Below are 14,282 nucleotides of genomic sequence, written 5' to 3' on the forward strand. Positions count from 1 at the left end.
ACCACCGCCTGAACCGTGTCTCCCTAGCCCCTACAACCACCGTCCGAGCATCACTCACCTGCAACCTGCTCCTGTTCCCTGTCAGCTCGGACCCAGCTCTTCTCTGAGTTACCCAGCAGCTTAACGTCATGCGCGCTGCTCCGGGTCAATACAAAACTTTATTTTTCCAGGCAGCCGGCAGATGGCCTCCCTCTCCTTTGTCTCTGTGCCCTGCTGAATACATCAGAGCTAGGGGGACACATGAACTGGGCTCCTGAGAATCCTGTGGAGCCAGGGCCCTTCGCAATCTCGGAGCCTGGTACATGTGTCCCCTTTGTCCACCCCTGTCGCCGGGCCTAGCTGAGGGGGAAAGCTGGGGGAAGGGAATACCGAGTGAGGGGGGAGGATTGTGTGTTTGAGGGGAGGAGAGCTATGTCGGGGGAGCGCTATGTGAGAATTTTTATGCTGTATGTATTTATATATACATTATTTATGGAGCCCCTTTGTGATATTTTCATTGGGCCCTGTGGAGTCACAGGCAATACACAAGGAGACTCAGTGAACATCAGTATATTAATAGGTTCATCTTTGCTCCAGGGGTCGAGCACCTTCTAAAGAGACTCCTGCTGACAGGTGTACCTGAGGTTGTGTCAAAATCTAATTTAATTTAAATTAAGTGAATACGCCCTTACTGCATTCGGCTTATGATTGGCGCCATTCCCCTTTCACACGCTGTGTGCTGGGCTGCTGTGAGGGAGGTGGGGGGGCGGCGCAGAACCCGGGCCCCCGCCGGGCCACTCAGCAAGCCCGGGCCCGGGTAATCTGTACCCGCTCCCCCCCACTCTCGGCGCCCCTGCCTGCGAGTCATATGCATGCGCAGTACGCGGCAATCGGCCGATTGCATGCGTATTAGCAACTGCGTTCCTTGCTAAATCAGGCTCATCGACGTCCCTCTATTATATAGGTCCACTTCTAGGCCCGTGCAAACCTGGAAGAAATTGTAGAACCAGTATGTGTATTTGTAATAAATAAAATAAAAATGTTTGTGTATTTAAAGGATATATACTAAATTCCCATGTTGGTAAACCTGAAAAGAAGCATATAGTAGTAAACAATATATCCAATAGTGGGAAAAATGCTTTTAAAATCATCATTACCTTTGCTTGAGATCACAAGATAACCTACCCTGAGCTCTGACTATAATTAGCATTACTTCTGTTCAATTGAACCAGACACAATTATGCTACTCAAGCCATACTACACCTACAGATCTGTTGTAAAATGTCAAAAATGCTCAGATGTATTAAATAATCATCATGGTGGTGCATTTTACAGCACATAACAGAAGGGTAAACTGACAGGTATTTTTCTTAGAGACATTCTAGAAAGTATACCAGACAGATATTATCCTGTACACTCTCAGCGCACAGCTAGGAATATGGTATTTCTTCATCTGGCTCTAGAATGGAAGGAATAAAGATGTATCCTTGATTTCATCTGCAAGAACCTTCATGCAGTGGGTAAAAATAATGCAGTGTTAATTGTTATCCAGCTAGCATAATGAATTGGATTAGGCTAGAGTTAACATAAAAATCATAAACTCTTTCATAAACTGAATGAAATTAACTATCGATGCAGGAAAACCATCGGGCACGAGTGTCTGATGGTTTCCCACTGCACATGCATCCGTGCCACAACGGTTACAGCAAAAAGATCAGGGGGGGGAATTTAATTGCCAGCGATGGTTGCAAATTGCAGTTGCCATGGCATTTAAATGCTGGCAATGGTAGCACATCTCGCACCCTTCGCCCATCTAGACAAATGCCTGATTCGCACAAAAACGCTCGCTACTCTATGAAATGATCCCTCTGCCATAAAGCGCGGCAGCTGCAGTGCAGATTCAGCCAGCTGAACCAATTCACCCTTATTTGGATTTCACACTTAGGGAAAAATTTACTAAGAGACAGGTTCCAAACCCCGGCGGTTTGGTGGCGGATTCTAACTGACAGCCCTGTTCTATTCTATTCTAAAATAAATTTTTATGGTGGTTTTGCAGCGGTTTTGGCCTTAGTAAATCTGCAGACAGTACAACCGCCACCAAGCCGCCGGGGTTCAGAACCCGTCACGTAGTAAATTTTGTCCTAAGATTGACATTGCATAGAAATCCATGCAATTTCGATTGGGTGTTTTTCTGGGTGGTAACTGAGGGTATGGCTACCAGTCTCGGATGTGTCGTGGGTATGTCGGTGGCAGTGACTATGTCCAAAGACACAGTTGCACAGACACCGGCCACCATGGTCAGTTGGATAGGCAGGTGCAATGTCCAGTGGTCCAACCAACGGTGTGTCGATAGTGCTTCTTTGTACTGCAGCCGGTAGGCATCAAATATGGGACCCGCCCATCAGCCATGGCATTACCATAAAGATGCAGTAGCTTCTTATGGCCTTCTGCTTCTTACAACCCTAAAATGGCTAAATTATCACTGATGACTAGGACGATAGTTGTGTAAATCAAATGTCAGAAATTTACTGATGAAAACTGTCAGTAGATTTGATGTCAGTAAAAAAGGCAACATTTCACCTCTCTGTAATGACCAGTATAGATCAGACACCATACAGTAAACTAAAAGATAAATTGTTGCACTGTGCTTGCGCTTTTTTCTATAAATTGAATTGAGCAGATTTTATATTATATTAGGTGAGTCGACGGCAATCAGTTATACAAAACATGTCTACTTAGTATCAGGAGCATTATAGTTATAATATTTAACATGAACCCCTCCCACCAGAGTCTGTGATGCCCATTCCTGAAAGCTCATGCAGGACTCACATCAACATTCCCCATTTCAAGATCATGAGAAATGATTAAAGGTAATAAGTACACGGGGCAGTGACTGTGTTGCTCAAAGTCCTGAGACTTTGGGTTGGTTCCAGCCAGGTATGGGTTGGTGGTGGTGTTTATAGATAGAAGTTGATGAGTAATCTGAGCTTCTGCTAGTGCCAGAGGGACTGATTCAGTGGTAGACAAAGAATCGATCGGTGGAGCGTCCTCAGTAGCAGTGAATCTGAGAAGGTATGTAAATAATGCAGGTGTTGTCTTTTGAATTGAGACACCCATCGGAGCCTTCTCAAATAAGATGCATGTATCTGAAAACGCATAATCGAATCACCATCGGGAATTTATTGTAGGACCATCGCACATTCAGAGTAAACCTAAGGTTACTCAGAATGTCGACTGCAAGGAAGGTGCAGAGGTCAGTGAATTTGTGCCAGAAAACACATTTGCTGACATTGACATGCCTCTAAAATGCTGGCAACATGCCAGAATTTTAGATGCTCCTCCCCATTGCCATTCCCCACACAACAAAACATCGGTCATTAGCGACCGATTTCCTATTGGTCTGAATCAGGCCCAGAGTACACCCTTGAATCTGAATGTATGGCATGGGTTCTTATATTATAGATTCACACAAAGTAAGGTTGATCTGCAGAGGAGGCATGGGAAAACATTGGAGTATGGTCTCACTCCAATCGTAAATCAAGGCCATCTGAATAATGTGTGTGCCACCACTAACCAGCAATGTACACAGGTAGGGGACATTGCTCCATCTCCCTGGCTGGCTCAACTCCCACCAGGTTCCCCAGACAAGCCCAAGCCCAGGTAATATGTAATCACACCCCCTCACGACACTCCTGCTCATGCAGGCTTAGCAGGTGAGGTCTGATCCATCGTCCTGGACCACATTGGGTCTGGAAAATGTTCTTTGTACTGTAGCCACAGTAACTTGTGTATAATAAGCTGCTAGGGTATGATCCTAAATTTTCAGTAATTTCCAGTAAATTTTGACCACCTCAAAGCTCACAATATTGTATTCATCCAGTTCAGGCCAAAAGGTTGCACCAAGCTAGCTGGCTGACTAAGCTAAGCGACAGCAGTGGGCGGCACAAGCACGTGGCAGTTCAACTTCCAACATGGCACATCTAGGAAACAGAGTGGCACTGCAGTGGCAGACAGGATGGCAGTTTAATAAATTATATGACCCCATAGAAACCAAGAAAGTTTTCATTAATCAAGAACTAGATCAGTGGCCAGAGGGAGGTAGACTAAGTATTTAAAGGGAAAGGAAGAAAGTATTAATTCGTATGTTCATTTGATAAAAAATTTTGATTCAGAAGCAAATTTATGAGGGCAGAGGGGAGAGGATTACATGTTTTAACCATAAAATAAGCAAATCAGAGAAGTGGAAAGCATTATTATAAAACAAGCATCGAAAATCCAAATGAAGTTGTTTGATTGATTGATTGATTGATTGATTAATTGATTTATTGATTGATTAATTGATTAGTGTTGATAATATAACCATAAAAAAGCAAATCAGAGAAATGGAAAGCTTTGGTAAAAAACAAGCATCCAAAATCCTGATGAAGTTATTTGATTGATTATTGATGAAATGATTAGTGTTGATAATTTAACCTTCAAAGAGCAAATTAGAGAAGTGGAAACCATTGTTGAAAAACAAGAATCCAAAATGCCAATGAAGTTGATTCCTCAGGATTTAAGGCTTAGTCAAATTGAATAATTAATTATATGATTTGATGATACTAGTCTGTATCTGCTGAGAAGCTACAGGAAATGGGGCCTATATGCCTGGATGAGAAGCTGGTGAAGGATGGCATTGAAGATACAAATGAGCGCCCCAGAAAAGTACAGTAACAAACAGTACACTGCTTGTCAAGCAGTGCAAGGTGGAATTGTCCTTTGGCCCTCCCACCCTAAAGTTGTATGTTAAAAGGACGTGCGCAGTTTAACAAACCAAACACTTCAGTGACAGGGACTGCCACTTTTGTGGCTGAAGTGATTAGTTTGTTTGGGCCCCCACAAAACACCAATGAGCAGCTAACATGTTTCTTGCCCCCACAAAACACAAATGAGCAGCTAACAGTGTGGTTAATGATGGGATTAAGGCAACTAACAGTGTTGTTGGTAATGATGGGTTTAAGGCAGCTAAACTAACAGTACTGTCAATGATCTCTATAGTGGCAAGATGTTGTCATCATTCTCTTCCTCACCCTCATCAGTGTTTACTTCACACAATATTAATTCATCCCAATTGGAATCCACCATTACAGAAGTCTCTCTACTTTAACGTAATTGTCTTTAAAAGTCTACCTCATGGAATTTATAGTTCATTTTGATGAACATCATCTTTTTCACATTTTGAGGAAGTATCCTTCTGAAGTATCCCGATCGCTGACAAAGTTCCTGGCTGTCCTGAAAACTCTTTCTGAGTACACACTGGAGGGTGGACAGCTTAAGTAAAGCAAAGCCAGTTTGTAAAAGGCATATTTCTTTTCTGTTTTGTTTCAACATTTTGCCTTGTGCTATCATGGCAGCTTTCAATTAAGGCTATAAAAGGCCTACTTGGGTGTGGCTAACAGCCAGCCCTGTATAGATGTGTCCCTCTGTATCTAGGAGGTGAGTACATTTAACTGCAATGTAATGATGTGCTAGGCATATATGCTAGTGTTAGGGACCAGCAGAAAAATGGGGTCCCTTGATGCTGGGCTGCAGGCTTAAATGCTTTGATCAAATCATGACAAAATCCCCTTTGTTTTATTTGCTGCACACACATAAATTTGCAGTATATTATTGTTAGCGCTGATAGCAAAAGTTTTTCTGTTTTGTATACATATATGGCATTAATATTGCCATGCTGCTGGTACCATGTATGATATGGGTAAAACCGAGCGCGGGCATATTTCTTTTCTGTCCAGTTTGTAAAAGGGCCTCCAAATTTTCTCCCAGTAGTCAGAGGGACTGTGATATGTCTATTTGTACACTGTCGTAAAGAAAATTCTCCACTATTCTATGGATGGTGACCATATCAGATTGCATTACATCTGGTTCTGCTACACAGTAGCAGTGAATTTCTTCCAACTGTATACATTTTCTAGCTAGGTCAATGAGACATGAGTTGAAACTGCTGGAGGAGGTAATCTTTATTACCAGCTTCCTCAGAGTCTGTGTGTAGTGATTGCTGACGAAACACAGCTGATTTGTCATTTCCTTCAGTGTTGGTTTGTAATGTGGCTACAGGGATATTTGTCTTTAAGTTTTGGGGGATTTTCCATGCTGGGACTGTGTGGTCAAACTCTAGATCAACAGACAGAGAGACGTGGCGTTGACAGAGTGCTCCCCAATCTTTATCAGAGACAGCAAGAGAGTATTTGTCTAAATGCTCACAGAAGATGTCTAGATGGGTAAAGGGCGGCCTTTCTGGCTTCATCAGTTCTTGAAATACGTCTTCTGATAGACTAGCACAAAAAACACCTAAAACAGACAATTTAGGACACACTCGTAGAACCTCTATCAGAGTGTCAGGAGTTACTTTGCAAACTAACGTTCTATTATTGATGTACAAACTATGGAGGTTTGATCTCCCAGTAGCAATAAGTCTTATAAAACCATCACTTAGAGTAAATGAGAGTTTACGTAAGTCAATATGGTGGAGGTCTATGTGACTTTCCTTCCGGCTCAGCTCCATAATGCTGTCCAGGATTTCTAGACCAGAGTAGAACAAAGGGATCTCCCCACCACAAATGATGTTCACGGACTCCAACTTCATGCTCTTCTTGGCCAAACATTCCAGGATTTATTTGAATTACGATTTTTCATATCGCTTCTTTGGATTGATCAAACTGAGGATCTCATTCAGAGTCTCTCGCAAGTGACCGCTCTCTCACATCCAGCGTATGTACATTTTTCAAAGTGACGCCATGGGAAGTGATCGCTCGCCAAGGCATAAGCACACCCACTTTGGCTGTGCCAGCGATCGCTCTGTGTATGCTGACACCCATTAGCCTATGTTGAGATGCCCACTTGCGCACGTCATCTGCAGGAAGTGTATTAAAACACTGGTACATCGAGCACCATCGGTTGCGATCACAGCGCTTGTGGTTGCCTTACACTGCCGCAAGCACTGCAAGGATTTCAGTGTAAAAACCAAGCATGTGACGTGTACTATGACGCTGCCTGTTAATTATGCACACCTTAAAAACGTCGTTGAAACACTCAGGCACGCCTGCGTTCACACCTCCACACCCCTGTTATTAGTGTCCTGCCCCTGTTACCAGCCACAAACGGCCTCTCCTGTCACTCATTTCACTGGGCTGTCTTTGATGGGCGAGTGAGCGGGCTGCGATCGTACAGAGTAGTTTGCGCACGAGCAGAACGAAGCATGCGCATGCGCGTTCACAAACCATCGGGCCGCTTGCGAGTGCACAGCGCTCGCGAGAGACTCTGAATGAGGTCCTGAATCTTTAGCTGCCTAATCTGGCCAATAAAATACTGCAGAGGCTCAAGTGATATTACACCAGAAATGTTTTTACCTTCATAGAAAGCCTTAAAGAAACCATTTCTTTAATGTCTTTATCAAACAATTGTTATTTGTGATTCCCAATATTCTTTAGAATCTATACATAGTATAAAATAAAGTCCCTGGTAGGCATCTGTCTGTGTGTTCGGGCTAATCTCGAGAACCACTGGATGGATTTTGATGCCGTTTTCACTATTCTATAGAGCATTTGTCGGAGAAGGTTTATGTGTATGAAACATTAATGTATGACAAAAGGGAGCCGAGAAGTGACAATTTTATTGAAGCAAGCAACTCAATAAAAATTTCCAAGTGAGGGCTTATGCTGCCTAAACCATTAAAGATACATCACAACAATGTACTTTATATAATGTAGAGATTGATTTGTATTATCCAGGTTGTCCAGAAAAATTGATGTAAGCGTTGTTTACTGATACAAAATTTCAGATTCTCCCTTTTTTTGAGTGTTCCTATTTCATTTATGTGAAAAACGTTTCTTTAATTTCAAACAAGTCCAATTGAGCACCAGGAGCTTTGCACACCTCTATACTTAAACAACTACAGAAATATTCTGCATTCTTGTGTCAAGTAGTCTCAGAGTTAATAAATCTAATAACAGTATTAGAACCTTCAAATAACTATTTTAGAGCATATTAGGAAAAGAATAACCTCCTAATTATTGATTATCTTTGTTGGTGGTGCTCCCCAAGGTTAACAGCAAAAGTAACACTTATCAAGCAAATACTCCTACAGTCCACCTAAGAAAGGAATCCATAGAATTATATAGGAGGAAGAACCTTTAGTGGGGGCACAAACTTGAAATACCCTCAAAGTTATGTGTATTGGATGACCTGTGATGCATTTTTGTTGATACCACTGTTTTAATATTTTTGTCACTCTAATACATATATATTGAAAAGATATTTTGCTAGGTAGCATGATTTTTTTGTCCACTGCGATATTATATACATAGTGCTACACTCTTTTCTAATATAAAAAAGCAACCTATCATTCCATTGATTACATAGCAAATGTTACAATTTGTATCCTGTGTGCTATACGATTTTCAAATAATATAATATAACTTTGTGTCACAGTTTACTGCAACCTTGTAGCAGCTATGTATTTATGAAAGTGTTTACCATAGCTTATTTTGGAATCAGTGTAAGGGATAAAGTTACTCCTGCCATTCCCACGCTCAATAGGAGTTTGTGAGACTATTTTATATTTTCCGCTGTTATTTTCATCAATTTGGGAACTTGTGTCTTAGCCCATATATATGTGATTTTGACATGATCTACATCAACCAATAAGGGTATAAAGTGTTGATATCTTACCATATGGTTTTTACATATAGTTTGTGACTTCCATAATATGGCCCAATTTAAGGGTATTTGACTGAAGAGGTTTATACTCACTGGGCCCCAGATACCTCGTGACTTTTATTTAAAATATATTAAAAGCTAAGTTTTATGCATTTGGAATTATTTATTCTGTTTTGAATTTTGTGCCCCCATTAAGGGTTCTTCCCCCTTTATACTTCCACAGATTAACCTCATGGACAGCCATCACTCTGTGTCGGGCCACGGCTTACCATATCGCCCTCAGCCGGGATACATTTTAGGAGCAGAACTGCTTATACTGTGCACGAGTGACCTCTGGGGCTGATTTAGACCCACTCACAAGTGCTATGCGCTCACAAGCGGGTCGATGTTTGCCCCCTGCGCATGCGCGCCTCCGGCATGTACATGAGTGAGACTTGGCTACGTGTCTTGTACCAAAACGGGGCGGATTTATATTGTGATTGACAGCTCATCCCATTTTGGAGGTGGGCAGGTGGGGTGGCTGGACAAACGAAGGCGTTCCTGAGGGAACGCCTTCCGTTTGTGGGCGGCCCTACTGACATCACTAGTGATGTCAGTAGGTGGACTTTCTATTAGAGCAGGAAGTCCACTGGGGCTTGCGATGGACGAGACCCTACCACAAGGGTCTCGTCGCAAGCCCGATGGTTGCGATGGTCACGACCATCGTGACCATCACCTGGCCGCTCGCAAAAGCTGTGGGTTGTCACCCACAGCTTAGCGAGTGGCCAGTAGGCCGGAAAATAGTAATAAAAGAAAAAACCTTATTCAGAGCGAGCGCTCTTAAAGAGCGTGCGGCTCTGAATCAGGCCCTGTGTTCATTACTGGGATTATTGTGTACGAGCTAGCTACCTATTTCATTGCACAGCAGACAGCAGCTCTATCTCAGTGATAAATGGATATGTCTTCTGACCATGGGAAATAACATGTAATACATAGGGATGTGCGCCGAAACATTTTTGCCGGATTTGGATTTGGTTTTAATTTGTCGTCTGGCTTTGGATTTGGATTTGCCAAACTGCGGTGACTGGCTTTGGATTTGGATTTTTTTACAAAAATTTACAAAAAAAGCTAAAATCACATAAATTGGTCTTTTTTTTCTTCCTAGAGTATTATTAACCTCAATAACATTAATTTCCAGTCAATTTAGAACACCTCACAGCTTATAATATTGTTTTCAACATTATTGGCCAAAGGTTGCAGTGAGCTGACTGGTTACTAAGCGGCAAAGCAGCGGCACAACGACACAGACACCACAGTATAAAGTACATCTATGACACATTGCCACACAGAAGTGGCAGAAATGAAAAGTAGTGCACCCACCCAGTGGGGTACGGCCAGCAGAATCACAGTACTTGTTTACAAAGTGGGCTACGGCCCTAGGAGCACAGTGCACAATCTTATTCACATTACACCGCACATAGGCCCTCATTCAGAGCCGCTCGTTAGCGGCAGTACGCTCGTTCCGAGCGATGTTTGCACATCTGCGCATGCGTACGCTTTTTAGTACGCATGCGCGAACCAGTCAGTGCGGCTGAAAATCCTTTGTACGCTATATAGCGAGTGCCTGCTATTTTGAGTGACAGAATGAGGCGTATGTGGGTGGTAACAGGGGAAGGTGTTTGAAAATGGGGAGTGGAGATCCGAACGCAGGCGTGCTTAAAGGTCAAAACGGGCGTTTTATGGGTGTGTATATTTAAAACAGCAGCGTCATTGACCACGTCACTGGGTTATTTTATAGCCAGAACTGCACGCAAATTTGTGGTAGCAAACACCAACCACAAGAATAGCGAGCAGTTCATACGCTGGTCGATGTACTCGATTAATCTAATAAATAGCGGACATGACGTAGGATGCGAGCGGCCAGGGGGCGTTTTTAAGAAATAAACGAGCGTATGTTTTGCTCGCTCGTTCAGACTTAGAGGTGTGAACAGACTGCAATGTGCGTACGGATCATTTGAATAGCCACCCCTTGTTTTTAAACGAACGACCGCAAATAGCGTACGGCTCTGAATGAGGGCCATAGTGCCCGATTCACATTACACCATAAAGTACTGTCTCTTATTTATGTTACGACACACAGTAGTGCCCCTTTTACACAATGCCCACAGTAGTGACCCCTTTTACACAATGCCCACAGTAGTGACCCTTATACACAAAGCCCACAGTAGTAATGCCCCTTATACAATGCCCACAGTAGTAGTGCCACTTATACAATGCCCACAGCAATAGTGTCCCTTACACAATGCCCCCAGCAGTGGTGTCCCTTACACAATGCCCCCTGTAGAGGTGCCCCCTATGCAGTCCCCTTAGTAGTAGGGCCCCCTATGCAGTGCCCCCAGTAGTGGTATGCCCCCCGGTAGTATGCCCCCCATTAGCAGGCCCCCAGTAGTATGCCCTCCCCAGTAGTATGCCCCTGCAGTAGTATGACCCCCAGTAGCAGCCCCCCCAGTAGTATGCCCCCATAAGCAGGCCCCCAGTAGTATGCCCCCCCCAGTAGTATGCCCCCCATTAGCTGGCCCCCAGTAGTATGACCCCCAGTAGTATGCCCCATAAGCAGGCCCCAGTAGTATGCCCCCCCAATAGTATGCCCCCCTTAAGCAGGCCCCCAGTAATATGCCCCCCCCAGTACTATGCCCCCCATTAGCTGGCCCCCAGTAGCATTCTCCCCCCAGTAGTATGCCCCCCAATTAGCTGGCCCCCTGTAGTATGCCCCCCAGTAGTATGCCCCCCCAGTAGTATGCCCCCCATTAGCTGGCCCCCTGTAGTATGCCCCCCCTGTAGTATGCCCTCCCAGTAGTAGGCCCCCCAGTATCAGGCCCCCTGTAGGATTCTCCCCCAGTAATAGGCCCCCCCAGTAACAGGCCCCCTGTAGTATGCCCCCAGTAGTAGGCCCCCCAGTAGTAGGCCCCCCAGTAGCAGGCCCCCTGTAGTATGCCCCCCCAGTAGTAGGCCCCCAGTAGCAGGCCCCCTGTAGTATGCCCCCGCAGTAGTAGGCCCCCCAGTAGCAGGCCCCCTGTAGTATGCCCCCCCAGTAGCAGGCCCCCCAGTAGCAGGCCCCCTGTAGTATGCCCCCCCCAGTAGTAGGCCCCTCCATTAGCAGGACCCATACACACACAAAAAAACAACTTACCTGTATCCCCACTCCAGCCGCCGTCCGCTCTGCTGCCACGCGACGAGGAGGGAGCCGGAAGACTGAGCTCATGAGTGAGCTCCAGCTGGCTCCCTCCATGCAGCAGCCAATGAGAGTCTGTGTGACTCTCATTGGCTGCTGTAACAAACACACAGCTGCCGCTGGCGGCTGTGTGTTTGTTCTGTGCAGGGCAGACCGCTATCACAGTGGTCTGCCCTACACTCGAGGAGCCCTGATGTTGGATTCTTTAGTGAGAATCCGACATCAGACGGCCGCCGTTTGGCCCCAAACGGGGATCCGAGTCAGGCGGGAACAACCGAACAGGGTTCGGGTGGACTCGGATCCCCTATGTTCGGAGCGGTTCAGATTCCACAGAATCCGAACCACTTATCTCTAATCATACATGGACTTTACACACAACTGTCTACAGTTGACTTATCCATTCTGGTGTCAATCCTTTCATTCAACCACAGCGCAGCACCTTACATCACCATATACTCTGTACTTGTATATATGGTATTTTTAGTGGAACATTGATCTGTTTTATCTAAATTTATGCTTAATGTTCATAACATTTATTAGACTATTCATTTTTTTTGTTATCCTTAATAATTATACAACATAAATATTTCAAGCTATACTAAATCTGTAACTGAGGTGATTACTGATATACTGTAACGTAAATTTTTTTTTAACCACAATGAAAATTGGGTTAATAAAAAGCCTCATGTAGCCAATTATTAATAGGGAATCCCTGCCATAAATATAATAGATAATATTCTGATGTGAATGCAATAGTTCTAAATAGGGAGTGAAATCGCCCCCACATATCCCTTATATCAGTAATGCAGGAGACAACAGGGGCCACAAACCAGAAATAACCAGCCTTGGCCTGTCAGGTGAGGTGTCTGTGAGGTCATGCTGTGATGTCATAATGGTAACTGCCTGTGCCAGTGCTTTGCTGTTGATGCCTCTGTCACACACAGCCAGGACACTGACATGACACAGCATAGAGGTGACTCAGTTGGGTGTATCTGCAGACTTGGAGGGTGACTACCCTACTATATGACCTTAAGGACAGGACCTTATCGGATAAAAACCAAATCTCCCACCTACTAGGACAATGCCACCTGCAGCAGCATCTGGGACCTCTGACTGGAGAACAACGGTGAGTGCTGTTTGGATAGGACTGTGGGCGGGATGTTCTAAAGGGGAAAGTGCTATAAAACCCCCGAAAATGCAGTTTTCAGTGGTTTTACCACATACCCCATATGTACTTAGCACTGGAATGCGATGCTTCTGGTGCTTTGTCCCGATGGGTAATGCCATCTTCAGGTAGCATTCCCCAATAGAAGCTTATGGGCTTCATTTTGGGATGCCTCTCCTCAGAGGGGTCTAATCAGATCCCCCCCATCACTCCCAGCATCCTTCTGCACATTCGCAGAAGGACGTCAGAGGGACTTCTGGGTGTTACACTCGGAAATGCCTCTCTCCGGAGCCATCACAAAGGACAGCTCTTATCTGGAGAGCCGGCGTTAACGGAAATGGGGTGTGCCAGCTCCGTTTTCCGGGAGTGGCAAGGCCAGGGGCTGTGTCCACGGATGAAGTTTATGGGCCTCGCAAGCCGGCCAGCCTGGGTAAGCTGAGGCTTACTCAGCTGGCCATTGGCACTGCGCCACCCACAATCGTGACCGATGTACTGGGATTGCAAATATGGCATAGGGTGTCAAACACCTACTGCTGCATTTGCATATTACCAGCTTGCCACAAATATTGCACCTACGGGTTATTTCCCACAGGTGTGAGATTTTTGGTATTAAATTGGGAGCGGGGTTTTGGGTTTTATTTCTGCGCTTCAGCCTCCTGCACATACGCCAGCCTAGTACACACGCTGCCCCCATAGCCTCGCACACACACACATACACTGCCCTCGTAACCTCACACACACACTGCTGTCCCTGCTTCACACATATACATGCTGCCACGATAGCCTCACACACGCACACTTCCCCCATAGCCTCACACATACACACACTGCCCCCATAGCCTCACACATACACACACTGCCCCATAGTCTCAAACACACACTGCCCTCATAACCTCACACACACACTGCTGCCCTGATAGCTTCACACATATACATGCCGCCACAATAGCCTCACATGCACACTTCCCCCATAGCCTCACACATACACACACTGCCCCCATAGTCTCAAACACACACTGCCCCAGTAGCCTTACACACACACAGCCACAATAGCCACACACACACACAGCCACAATAGCCACACACACAGACACACACACACACTGCCCCCATAGCCTCACAAACACACTGCCCCCATAGCAACACACACACAGCCCCATAGCCTCACACACACACGCACACTGCCCCCATAGCCTCACACACACTGCCCCATAGCCTCACACACACTGC

At 45.0% G+C, this 14,282-nt stretch overlaps 1 pseudogene; it reads right to left on the reverse strand.

Annotated features, from left to right (window-relative positions):
* Positions 1-5,787: 5,787 nt before the first annotated feature.
* Positions 5,788-14,282, reverse strand: part of LOC148500836 (uncharacterized) — a 28,050-nt pseudogene continuing 19,555 nt past the window's right edge.

The sequence above is a fragment of the Taudactylus pleione genome, unplaced genomic scaffold (genome assembly GCF_031769625.1).
Source record: "Taudactylus pleione unplaced genomic scaffold, aTauple2 ptg000545l, whole genome shotgun sequence".
NCBI lineage: Eukaryota > Metazoa > Chordata > Amphibia > Anura > Myobatrachidae > Taudactylus > Taudactylus pleione.